Raw genomic sequence first — 12,101 nt, 5'->3', positions numbered from 1 at the left:
GCATGAAAGTGTACGCAGGTGTCCTAAGGCAGTTTTTTTTTTTTTTTCCTCATTTTGATGTCGCCCCGGCTGACGCGGTTTTCGTTTTTCCGTGCCGCCCCGGCTGACGCAGTTTTTGCGCCGCCCCGGCTGACGCGGTTTTTGCGCCGCCCCGGCTGACGCGGTTTTCGCGCCGCCCCGGCTGACGCGGTTTTCGCGCCGCCCCGGCTGACGCGGTTCGGACTTTGCACTTTTTGGCTGTGCCTGGCTGGCGGCCCACTCACTCGATCGCCAGGTCTGTTTGCCCCGGTGGTTCCACCGCCAGGCTTAAGCGCGAACTTTTTTTGTTTGTTTTCTTTTGATTAAGCGCAAGCTTTTTTCTTTGTTTTCTTTTGATTAAGCGCGGGCTTTTTTCTTTGTTTTTTTTTTTTATTTCGCCCCGGCAGACGCGGTTTTTGCGCCGCCCCGGCTGACGCGGTTTTTGCCGCCCCGGCTGACGCAGTTCGGACTTAGCACTTTTCGGCTGTGCCTGGCTGGCGGCCCACTCACTCGATCGCCATGTCTGTTTGCCACAGTTTTCCCGGTGGTGCCGCACCCGGGCTCGCCCCGGCTGACGCAGTTTTCGCGCCGCCCCGGCTGACGCGGTTTCGTGCCGCCCCGGCAGACGCGGTTTTCGCGCCGCCCCGGCTGACGCGGTTTTTGCGTCGCCCCGGCTGACACGGTTCGGACTTTGCACTTTTCGGCTGTGCCTGGCTGGCGGCCCACTCACTCGATCGCCATGTCTGTTTGCCACAGTTTTCCCGGTGGTGCCGCACCCGGGCTCGCCCCGGCTGACGCAGTTTTCGCGCCGCCCCGGCTGACGCGGTTTCGTGCCGCCCCGGCAGACGCGGTTTTCGCGCCGCCCCGGCTGACGCGGTTTCGTGCCGCCCCGGCAGACGCAGTTCGGACTTAGCACTTTTCGGCTGTGCCTGGCTGGCGGCCCACTCACTCGATCGCCATGTCTGTTTGCCACAGTTTTCCCGGTGGTGCCGCACCCGGGCTCGCCCCGGCTGACGCAGTTTTCGCGCCGCCCCGGCTGACGCGGTTTCGTGCCGCCCCGGCAGACGCGGTTTTCGCGCCGCCCCGGCTGACGCGGTTTCGTGCCGCCCCGGCAGACGCAGTTCGGACTTAGCACTTTTCGGCTGTGCCTGGCTGGCGGCCCACTCACTCAATCGCCATGTCTGTTTGCCACAGTTTTCCCGGTGGTGCCGCACCCGGGCTCGCCCCGGCTGACGCAGTTTTCGCGCCGCCCCGGCTGACGCGGTTTCGTGCCGCCCCGGCAGACGCGGTTTTCGCGCCGCCCCGGCTGACGCGGTTTCGTGCCGCCCCGGCAGACGCAGTTCGGACTTAGCACTTTTCGGCTGTGCCTGGCTGGCGGCCCACTCACTCGATCGCCATGTCTGTTTGCCACAGTTTTCCCGGTGGTGCCGCACCCGGGCTCGCCCCGGCAGACGCGTTTTTTTTTTTTCTTTCGCCCCGGCTGACGCAGTTTTCGCGCCGCCCCGGCTGACGCGGTTTCGTGCCGCCCCGGCAGACGCGGTTTTTTGCGCCGCCCCGGCTGACGCGGTTTTTGCCGCCCCGGCTGACGCAGTTCGGACTTAGCACTTTTCGGCTGTGCCTGGCTGGCGGCCCACTCACTCGATCGCCATGTCTGTTTGCCACAGTTTTCCCGGTGGTGCCGCACCCGGGCTCGCCCCGGCTGACGCAGTTTTCGCGCCGCCCCGGCTGACGCGGTTTCGTGCCGCCCCGGCAGACGCGGTTTTCGCGCCGCCCCGGCTGACGCGGTTTCGTGCCGCCCCGGCAGACGCAGTTCGGACTTAGCACTTTTCGGCTGTGCCTGGCTGGCGGCCCACTCACTCGATCGCCATGTCTGTTTGCCACAGTTTTCCCGGTGGTGCCGCACCCGGGCTCGCCCCGGCTGACGCAGTTTTCGCGCCGACCCGGCTGACGCGGTTTCGTGCCGCCCCGGCAGACACGGTTTTCGCGCCGCCCCGGCTGACGCGGTTTCGTGCCGCCCCGGCAGACGCAGTTCGGACTTAGCACTTTTCGGCTGTGCCTGGCTGGCGGCCCACTCACTCGATCGCCATGTCTGTTTGCCACAGTTTTCCCGGTGGTGCCGCACCCGGGCTCGCCCCGGCAGACGCGTTTTTTTTTTTCTTTCGCCCCGGCTGACGCAGTTTTCGCGCCGCCCCGGCTGACGCGGTTTCGTGCCGCCCCGGCAGACGCGGTTTTTTTGCACCGCCCCGGCTGACGCGGTTTTTGCCGCCCCGGCTGACGCAGTTCGGACTTGGCACTTTTTGGCTGAGCCTGGCTGGTGGCCCACTCACTCGATCGCCATGTCTGTTAGCCACAGTTTTCCCGGTGGTGCCGCACCCGGGCTCGCCCCGGCTGACGCAGTTTTCGCGCCGCCCCGGCAGACGCGGTTTTCGCGCCGCCCCGGCTGACGCGGTTTTTGCCGCCCCGGCTGACGCACTTCGGACTTGGCACTTTTTGGGCTGAGCCTGGCTGGCGGCCCACTCACTCGATCGCCATGTCTGTTTGCCACAGTCTTCCCGGTGGTGCCGCACCCGGGCTCGCCCCGGCAGACGCGTTTTTTTTTTCTTTCGCCCCGGCAGACGTGGTTCCCCCCCCCCCTTTTCGCTCGCCCCGGCTGACGAGGTTTTCGCGCCGCCCCGGCTGACGCAGTTTTCGCGCCGCCCCGGCTGACGCGGTTTCGTGCCGCCCCGGCTGACGCGGTTTTCGCGCCGCCCCGGCTGACGCGGTTTTTGCGTCGCCCCGGCTGACACGGTTCGGACTTTGCACTTTTCGGCTGTGCCTGGCTGGCGGCCCACTCACTCGATCGCCATGTCTGTTTGCCACAGTTTTCCCGGTGGTGCCGCACCCGGGCTCGCCCCGGCTGACGCAGTTTTCGCGCCGCCCCGGCTGACGCGGTTTCGTGCCGCCCCGGCAGACGCGGTTTTCGCGCCGCCCCGGCTGACGCGGTTTCGTGCCGCCCCGGCAGACGCAGTTCGGACTTAGCACTTTTCGGCTGTGCCTGGCTGGCGGCCCACTCACTCGATCGCCATGTCTGTTTGCCACAGTTTTCCCGGTGGTGCCGCACCCGGGCTCGCCCCGGCTGACGCAGTTTTCGCGCCGCCCCGGCTGACGCGGTTTCGTGCCGCCCCGGCAGACGCGGTTTTCGCGCCGCCCCGGCTGACGCGGTTTCGTGCCGCCCCGGCAGACGCAGTTCGGACTTAGCACTTTTCGGCTGTGCCTGGCTGGCGGCCCACTCACTCGATCGCCATGTCTGTTTGCCACAGTTTTCCCGGTGGTGCCGCACCCGGGCTCGCCCCGGCAGACGCGTTTTTTTTTTTTCTTTCGCCCCGGCTGACGCAGTTTTCGCGCCGCCCCGGCTGACGCGGTTTCGTGCCGCCCCGGCAGACGCGGTTTTTTGCGCCGCCCCGGCTGACGCGGTTTTTGCCGCCCCGGCTGACGCAGTTCGGACTTAGCACTTTTCGGCTGTGCCTGGCTGGCGGCCCACTCACTCGATCGCCATGTCTGTTTGCCACAGTTTTCCCGGTGGTGCCGCACCCGGGCTCGCCCCGGCTGACGCAGTTTTCGCGCCGCCCCGGCTGACGCGGTTTCGTGCCGCCCCGGCAGACGCGGTTTTCGCGCCGCCCCGGCTGACGCGGTTTCGTGCCGCCCCGGCAGACGCAGTTCGGACTTAGCACTTTTCGGCTGTGCCTGGCTGGCGGCCCACTCACTCGATCGCCATGTCTGTTTGCCACAGTTTTCCCGGTGGTGCCGCACCCGGGCTCGCCCCGGCTGACGCAGTTTTCGCGCCGCCCCGGCTGACGCGGTTTCGTGCCGCCCCGGCAGACGCGGTTTTCGCGCCGCCCCGGCTGACGCGGTTTCGTGCCGCCCCGGCAGACGCAGTTCGGACTTAGCACTTTTCGGCTGTGCCTGGCTGGCGGCCCACTCACTCGATCGCCATGTCTGTTTGCCACAGTTTTCCCGGTGGTGCCGCACCCGGGCTCGCCCCGGCAGACGCAGTTTTCGCGCCGCCCCGGCAGACGCGGTTTTCGCGCCGCCCCGGCTGACGCGGTTTTTGCCGCCCCGGCTGACGCAGTTCGGACTTGGCACTTTTTGGGCTGAGCCTGGCTGGCGGCCCACTCACTCGATCGCCATGTCTGTTTGCCACAGTCTTCCCGGTGGTGCCGCACCCGGGCTCGCCCCGGCAGACGCGTTTTTTTTTCTTTCGCCCCGGCAGACGTGGTTCCCCCCCCCCCTTTTCGCTCGCCCCGGCTGACGAGGTTTTCGCGCCGCCCCGGCTGACGCAGTTTTCGCGCCGCCCCGGCTGACGCGGTTTCGTGCCGCCCCGGCTGACGCGGTTTTCGCGCCGCCCCGGCTGACGCGGTTTTTGCGTCGCCCCGGCTGACACGGTTCGGACTTTGCACTTTTCGGCTGTGCCTGGCTGGCGGCCCACTCACTCGATCGCCATGTCTGTTTGCCACAGTTTTCCCGGTGGTGCCGCACCCGGGCTTGCCCCGGCAGACGCGTTTTTTTTTTTTCTTTTCGCCCCGGCTGACGCAGTTTTCGCCCCGCCCCGGCTGACGCGGTTTCGTGCCGCCCCGGCAGACGCGGTTTTTTGCGCCGCCCCGGCTGACGCGGTTTTTGCCGCCCCGGCTGACGCAGTTCGGACTTTGCACTTTTTGGCTGAGCCTGGCTGGCGGCCCACTCACTCGATCGCCATGTCTGTTTGCCACAGTTTTCCCGGTGGTGCCGCACCCGGGCTCGCCCCGGCAGACGCGTTTTTTTTTTTCCTTCGCCCCGGCAGACGTGGTTCCCCCCCCCCCCTCCGTCTTTCTTTTTGTTTTTTTTTTCGCCGCGGCTGAAGTGGATTTTTCGGTGCCTCGACGCCCCGGTAGTCGCGGTTTTTCCGTTTCCGCACGGCCCCGGCTGACGCTGCTCGGTCACAGTCGCCTTTTGTGAGGATTGCAGACTTCTTGAGCGCGGGTGTTTTTTTTTTGTTGTTGTTGTTGTTTTATTACGCATTCGCTCCAGCAGACGCTGTTTAGACTTTTTGTTTCCTCTTTTATCCTGCGACGAGGTGACGAGGTTTATTCGGTGCCCCGCCGCCCCGGCTGAAGTGATTTTTCCTGTCCCGTGCCGCCCCGGCTGACGCGGTTGGGACTTCGCGTTTGTTCGGCCGCCACGGGTTTTGGCGCACTCGCTCGGTTGCTTGTTGTTGCCACTTGTTGCGAACCCAGGTTTCTTGAGCGAGCGCGGGCGTTTTTTCTTCCTTTCTTTCTTTGTTCTATGTGTTAGCGAATCGGCCTTTAATATCACACGAGGACTCACAACCAACAATTTTCAGTTTGAAGTGTAAAAAATCTGCAGGTGTTGACGTAACTGACTTGCCCCGTACCCTTGAGTACATCCATGAAGTTCTCGTAGTACTACTAAATCGCATTATTCCAAGTGGAGAAATTCCCATAAACTTGCAAACCTCTACACGAAAATCGGTGCGCGTGATAAAGTTGAAAATTATCGTCCGATATCAAATGTGCCTTCTATAACACAAATTCTAGGAAAAAAAAAAAAAAACACTTGTTCGCCGTTCTCTGCGCCGTGACTGGCAGCACTCCGGCGAAGCGAAACGGGGTCGATTCGAGCACGATATCGGCGTCTTTCGACGTGCTCGCCGGCGACCGTCGCACGAGTACGTCGCACGAGCGCGTCTGCCGGGGCGCCGTTTGCGAAGCCGACGCAAAAGTGGGAACCGCCGCTCGGATGATCGCCGCTTTCGGCAGAGTGAGTGTTGGCACTCCGGGGAAGCGAAACAGCGTGAATGCGCCCACGAAATCGGCGTATTTTGAAGTGCCCGCCGGCGACCGTCGCACGAGTACGGTAAACCGCGTCAGCCGGGGCGTAGTTCGGGACGCCGACGAAAAAGTGGGAAGCGCAACTCGGATCTTCGCCGTTTTTGCAGGAGTGAGTGGCGGCCCTCCTGCGAGACCAAGAAGCATCGATTCGTGCACGAATTCGGCGCCTTTCGACGTGATCGCCGGCGACCGTCGCTCGAGTAGGGCAAACCGCGTCTGCCGGGGCGGGCTTCGGGACGCCGATGCGAAAGTGGGAAACGCTGCTCGGATGTTCGCCGTTTTTGGCCGAGTGAGTGCTGGCACACCGGCGACGCGAAAGAGCGCGAAAGCGCCCACGAAAGTGGCGTATTTGGACGTGCTTGACGGCGACCGCTGCAGGAGTACGAAAAACCACGTCAGCCGGGGCGAGCGACCCACGGCGGTCTGGGTGCTTATCGCTGCTATTATAGGGGCACCCCGGCAGACGCAGAAAAAAAAAATTTTTTTTCGACCTTCTTTTTTGCTGGTCGAGCTCGGGTAACCCAGGTCGCAATGGGAGCCGCGCACGAAAGCGGCGTCGCGAGACGCGTTCGCGGTCGCTAGTCGCACGAGCTCGGCAACCGCGTCAGCCGGCGCGGAGTTCGGGATGCCGACGGCTAAGTGGGTACCGCTGCTCGGATGTTCGCCGTTTTTGGCCGAGTGAGTGCTGGCACTCCGGCGAAGCGAAACGGGGCCGATTCGGGCACGATATCGGCGTATTTCGACGTGCTCGCCGGCGACCGTCGCACGAGTACGGCAAAGCGCGTCTGCCGGGGCGAGGTTTGCGATGCCGACGAAAAAGTGGGAAGCGCCGCTCGGATCTTCGCCGTTTTTGCAGGAGTGAGTGGCGGCCCTCCTGCGAGACCAAGAAGCATCGACTCGCGCACGATATCGGTGTCTTTCGACGTGCCCGCCGGCCACCGCCGCACGAGTACGGCAAACCGCGTATGCCGGGGCGGGGTTGGCGACGCCGACGCAAAAGTGGGAACCGCCACTAGGATGTTCGCCGTTTTTGGCAGAGTGAGTGCTGGCACACCGGCGACGCGAAAGAGCGCGAAAGCGCCCACGAAAGTGGCGTATTTGGACGTGCTTGACGGCGACCGCTGCAGGAGTACGAAAAACCACGTCAGCCGGGGCGAGCGACCCACGGCGGTCTGGGTGCTTATCGCTGCTATTATAGGGGCACCCCGGCAGACGCAGAAAAAAAAAATTTTTTTTCGACCTTCTTTTTTGCTGGTCGAGCTCGGGTAACCCAGGTCGCAATGGGAGCCGCGCACGAAAGCGGCGTCGCGAGACGCGTTCGCGGTCGCTAGTCGCACGAGCTCGGCAACCGCGTCAGCCGGCGCGGAGTTCGGGATGCCGACGGCTAAGTGGGTACCGCTGCTCGGATGTTCGCCGTTTTTGGCCGAGTGAGTGCTGGCACTCCGGCGAAGCGAAACGGGGCCGATTCGGGCACGATATCGGCGTATTTCGACGTGCTCGCCGGCGACCGTCGCACGAGTACGGCAAAGCGCGTCTGCCGGGGCGAGGTTTGCGATGCCGACGAAAAAGTGGGAAGCGCCGCTCGGATCTTCGCCGTTTTTGCAGGAGTGAGTGGCGGCCCTCCTGCGAGACCAAGAAGCATCGACTCGCGCACGATATCGGTGTCTTTCGACGTGCCCGCCGGCCACCGCCGCACGAGTACGGCAAACCGCGTATGCCGGGGCGGGGTTGGCGACGCCGACGCAAAAGTGGGAACCGCCACTAGGATGTTCGCCGTTTTTGGCAGAGTGAGTGCTGGCACTCCGGCGAAGCGAAAGAGCGCGAATGCGCCCACGAAAGTGGCGTGTTTGGACGTGCTTGACGACGACCACCGCAGGAAAACGAAAAACCACGTCAGCCGGGGCGAGCGACCCATGGCGGTCTGGGTGCTTATCGCTGCTATTATAGGGGCACCCCGGCAGACGCAAAAAAAAAAAAAATTTTTTTTCGACATTCTTTCTTGCTCGTCGACCTCGGGTGACCCAGGTCGCAGTGGGAGCCGCGCACGAAAGCGGCGTCGCGAGACGGCTTCGCGGTCGCTAGTCGCACGAGCTCGGCAACCGCGTCTGCCGGGGCGGAGTTCGGGACGCCGACGGCTAAGTGGGAACCGCCGCTCGGATGTTCGCCGTTTGTGGCCGAGTGAGTGCTGGCACTCCGGCGAAGCCAAACGGGGCCGATTCCGGCACGATATCGGCGTCTTTCTACGTGCTCGCCGGCGACCGTCGCACGAGTACGGCAAAGTGCGTCTGCCGGGGCGGGGTTTGCGACGCGTACGCAATAGTGAGAACCGTCGCTCGGATGTTCGTCGTCTTTCGCCGAGCCAGTGCTGGCACTCCGGCGAAGCCGAACGGAGCCGATTCGGGCACGATATCGGCGTCTTTCCACGTGCTCGCCGGCGACCGTCGCACGAGTACGGTAAACCGCGTCAGCCGGGGCGGAGTTCGGGACGCCGATGCGAAAGTGGGAAGCGCCGCTCGGATCTTCGCCGTTTTTGGAGGAGTCAGTGGCGGCACTCCGGTGAAGCCAAGGTGCGCCAATTCGCGCACGATATCGGCGTCTTTCGACGTGCCCGCCGGCCACCGTCGCACGAGTACGGCAAACCTCGTCTGCCGGGGCGGGGTTTGCGACGCCGACGCAAAAGTGGGAACCGCCGCTCGGATGTTCGCCGTTTTTGGCAGAGTGAGTGCTGGCACTCCGGCGAAGCGAAAGAGCGTGAATGCGCCCACGAAAGTAGCGTATTTGGACGTGCTTGACGGCGACCGCCGCAGGAGTACGAAAAACCACGTCAGCCGGGGCGAGCGACCCACGGCGGTCTGGGTGCTTATCGCTGCTATTATAGGGGCACCCCGGCAGACGCAGAAAGAAAAAAAAAAAAAAATGGGGACATGGCGTGCGTCACCGTGCGGCTTCGCAGCGTTGCCGAAGTCGCCGAGCCCTTCGACTGAGCCGAACGGCGGACAGGGAACGTTGGTCGGCCGTTCTAACCTGTCGGTGCCACGCCGAGACGTCGTTAAGGAAAACCGCGTCGTGGGCCTCTACGACGCCGTCGAGTCGTTGTACGTTTGGTGTCCAGCGTGTCGGCGGCGAGTAGCGGACACGTCGTTCACGACTTCGGTCTTTCGCAGTCGACGCGAACTTGCGGAGAGTCGTGGTGCCTCACGTTTTCGGCAGAAACCGCGGCGGAATTTTCCCGTGCGTGCGCGCACGACCTCGGTGCTGTGCCGTCAGCGTAGTGTTGCACAAACTCGTGGCCTACCCAAGGTGCGGTACGTTTGCGGCCGTATCCTCGGTGGGAATTTCGTGAGTAGGGTCGCAAATTCTACGACCTCGGCGGGTTTGAGAGCGACGTAGACTTGTGGCACGCTCAACGTGCCACACGTTTCGGGGCACACCCGCGGTGAAATTTTCTCGAGTACGCTCGTATTAGTGCCCAAGGAGGTCTGGGTACTTATCGCTGCTATTATGTGGGGGTTCTCGTGAGCGGCGTACGCGAAAGCGACCGGGTGTCTGATATGCGGCGGGCTTCGGCCTCGTCAAGCGTGTCCTCGGGTCTGCTCCAGGGGAATCCACGGCAGTCGTCTGCAGCCTCATCCGCTTGATGCGTTAGGGGCTGGTTGTCGGACGGTGCCGTTTTACCACGATATCGAGGTGTGTTCCGTGTCGTCCTCGGGCGATTCAGATGCGAAAGCGCCGAAGACGCGGGCGTGACCCGTCGTCTGGCGGCTTTGCAGTCTCGGCTCCGTTGCTAGTTCCGGCCGGTCCACCGACAGTGCAGCGGGCTTGGGCAACCCGCACGGCGCGACCGAGTCGATGCAACGAAAAAGAGCGAGCATGAACGTGCTTCTTGCCGCACGGCTCCCACTCGTCTTTCGGGAAGGTTGTGCCGTAGCGAGCTCGAACGCCGTCATCTCGGAGTGCAAAATAAGCGTGTTGGGGCGCCTGAAGGTGGCCTCCGCCGCACACAGACTGCGTCCGGCCCGCCGAAGGCGAGGACGGACGCGCAGTCGAACGATTACCTGGTTGATCCTGCCAGTAATCATATGCTTGTCTCAAAGATTAAGCCATGCATGTCTAAGTACATGCCGAAATAAGGCGAAACCGCGAATGGCTCATTAAATCAGTTATGGTTCCTTAGATCGTTTCTTCCTACTTGGATAACTGTGGCAATTCTAGAGCTAATACATGCAGTGAGCCTGGAGCCCTTTGGGTAACGGGTGCTTTTATTAGACCAAGATCGATCGGGTTTCGGCCCGTATTGTGTGGTGACTCTGGATAACTTTGTGCTGATCGCATGGCCACGAGCCGGCGACGTTTCTTTCAAGTGTCTGCCTTATCAACTTTCGATGGTAGGTTACTTGCTTACCATGGTTGTTACGGGTAACGGAGAATCAGGGTTCGATTCCGGAGAGGGAGCCTGAGAAACGGCTACCACATCCAAGGAAGGCAGCAGGCGCGCAAATTACCCACTCCCGGCACGGGGAGGTAGTGACGAAAAATAACAATACGGGACTCTTTTGAGGCCCCGTAATTGAAATGAGTACACTCTAAATCCTTTAACGAGGATCAATTGGAGGGCAAGTCTGGTGCCAGCAGCCGCGGTAATTCCAGCTCCAATAGCGTATACTAAAGCTGCTGCGGTTAAAAAGCTCGTAGTTGGATCTCAGTTCCAGACGAGTAGTGCATCTACCCGATGCGACGGCTCGGACTGAACATCATGCCGGTTCTTTCTTGGTGCACTTCATTGTGTGCCTCGAGATGGCCGGTGCTTTTACTTTGAAAAAATTAGAGTGCTCAACGCAGGCGAGTCGCCTGAATAAACTTGCATGGAATAATAGAACAAGACCTCGTTTCTGTTCTGTTGGTTTTTGGAATACGAGGTAATGATTAAGAGGGACGGACGGGGGCATTCGTATTGCGGCGCTAGAGGTGAAATTCTTGGACCGTCGCAAGACGAACTACTGCGAAAGCATTTGCCAAGAATGTTTTCATTGATCAAGAACGAAAGTCAGAGGTTCGAAGGCGATCAGATACCGCCCTAGTTCTGACCATAAACGATGCCAACCAGCGATCCGCCTGAGTTACTCAAATGACTCGGCGGGCAGCTTCCGGGAAACCAAAGTATTTGGGTTCCGGGGGAAGTATGGTTGCAAAGCTGAAACTTAAAGGAATTGACGGAAGGGCACCACCAGGAGTGGAGCCTGCGGCTTAATTTGACTCAACACGGGAAAACTTACCCGGCCCGGACACTGGGAGGATTGACAGATTGAGAGCTCTTTCTTGATTCGGTGGATGGTGGTGCATGGCCGTTCTTAGTTGGTGGAGCGATTTGTCTGGTTAATTCCGATAACGAACGAGACTCTAGCCTATTAAATAGGTGCGGGGTTCCCAGCACCTTACAACCTTCTTAGAGGGACAAGCGGCTCCTAGCCGCACGAAACAGAGCAATAACAGGTCTGTGATGCCCTTAGATGTCCGGGGCCGCACGCGCGCTACACTGAAGGAAGCAGCGTGTCTTTATCCCTGTCTGAAAAGACTGGGTAACCCGTGGAACTTCTTTCGTGATTGGGATAGGGGCTTGCAATTGTTCCCCTTGAACGAGGAATTCCCAGTAAGCGCGAGTCATAAGCTCGCGTTGATTACGTCCCTGCCCTTTGTACACACCGCCCGTCGCTACTACCGATTGAATGATTTAGTGAGGTCTTCGGACCGATGTCCGGCGCGGCCTTTCGGTTGCGCCGGTCTGTTGGAAAGATGACCAAACTTGATCATTTAGAGGAAGTAAAAGTCGTAACAAGGTTTCCGTAGGTGAACCTGCGGAAGGATCATTAACGGATTGTGAAGGGTGAGCGCCTCAGCTGCGTCTGCGCCCGACACTTTCTGCCGCTGACCCCGTTTGGACGCGGGGTCGGCTTTTCCCCACGGGGCTGCCTGAATGTGGAGCGGCACCCCGTGACAAATTGTTGCGCCCAGCGGACGCCAACACCGCGACCTTGGACGGTCGGCCAGGTGGCGGACGCGGGTACAAACGGCGCAACGCACTCATAGGTCGGCTTTCGACCCGCCACTGCACCGTGGCTCGAAGCGCTCGAAATGCGCGACCCGACCGCTGCGGGACCGCCTAGTACTGTAAACAGGAGCGGCGGAGCGCGAACGGCGAGTCGTGGTTACGTCGGTAGAAGG

General features: G+C 61.7%; 1 non-coding gene across 1 annotated transcript; it reads left to right on the top strand.

Moving 5' to 3' along the window:
• The first annotated feature begins 9,934 nt into the window (after positions 1-9,934).
• On the top strand, positions 9,935-11,749 carry LOC142794564 (small subunit ribosomal RNA). The gene has a single exon (XR_012892448.1). It is a non-coding gene; the product is annotated as a small subunit ribosomal RNA (ribosomal RNA).
• The last annotated feature ends 352 nt before the right edge of the window (positions 11,750-12,101 follow it).

This window comes from Rhipicephalus microplus, unplaced genomic scaffold (genome assembly GCF_043290135.1).
Source record: "Rhipicephalus microplus isolate Deutch F79 unplaced genomic scaffold, USDA_Rmic scaffold_455, whole genome shotgun sequence".
Taxonomy (NCBI): Eukaryota; Metazoa; Arthropoda; class Arachnida; order Ixodida; family Ixodidae; genus Rhipicephalus; species Rhipicephalus microplus.
The sequence above is the reverse complement of the archived record's forward strand: the minus strand, read 5'-3'. Positions and strand labels throughout refer to the sequence as shown.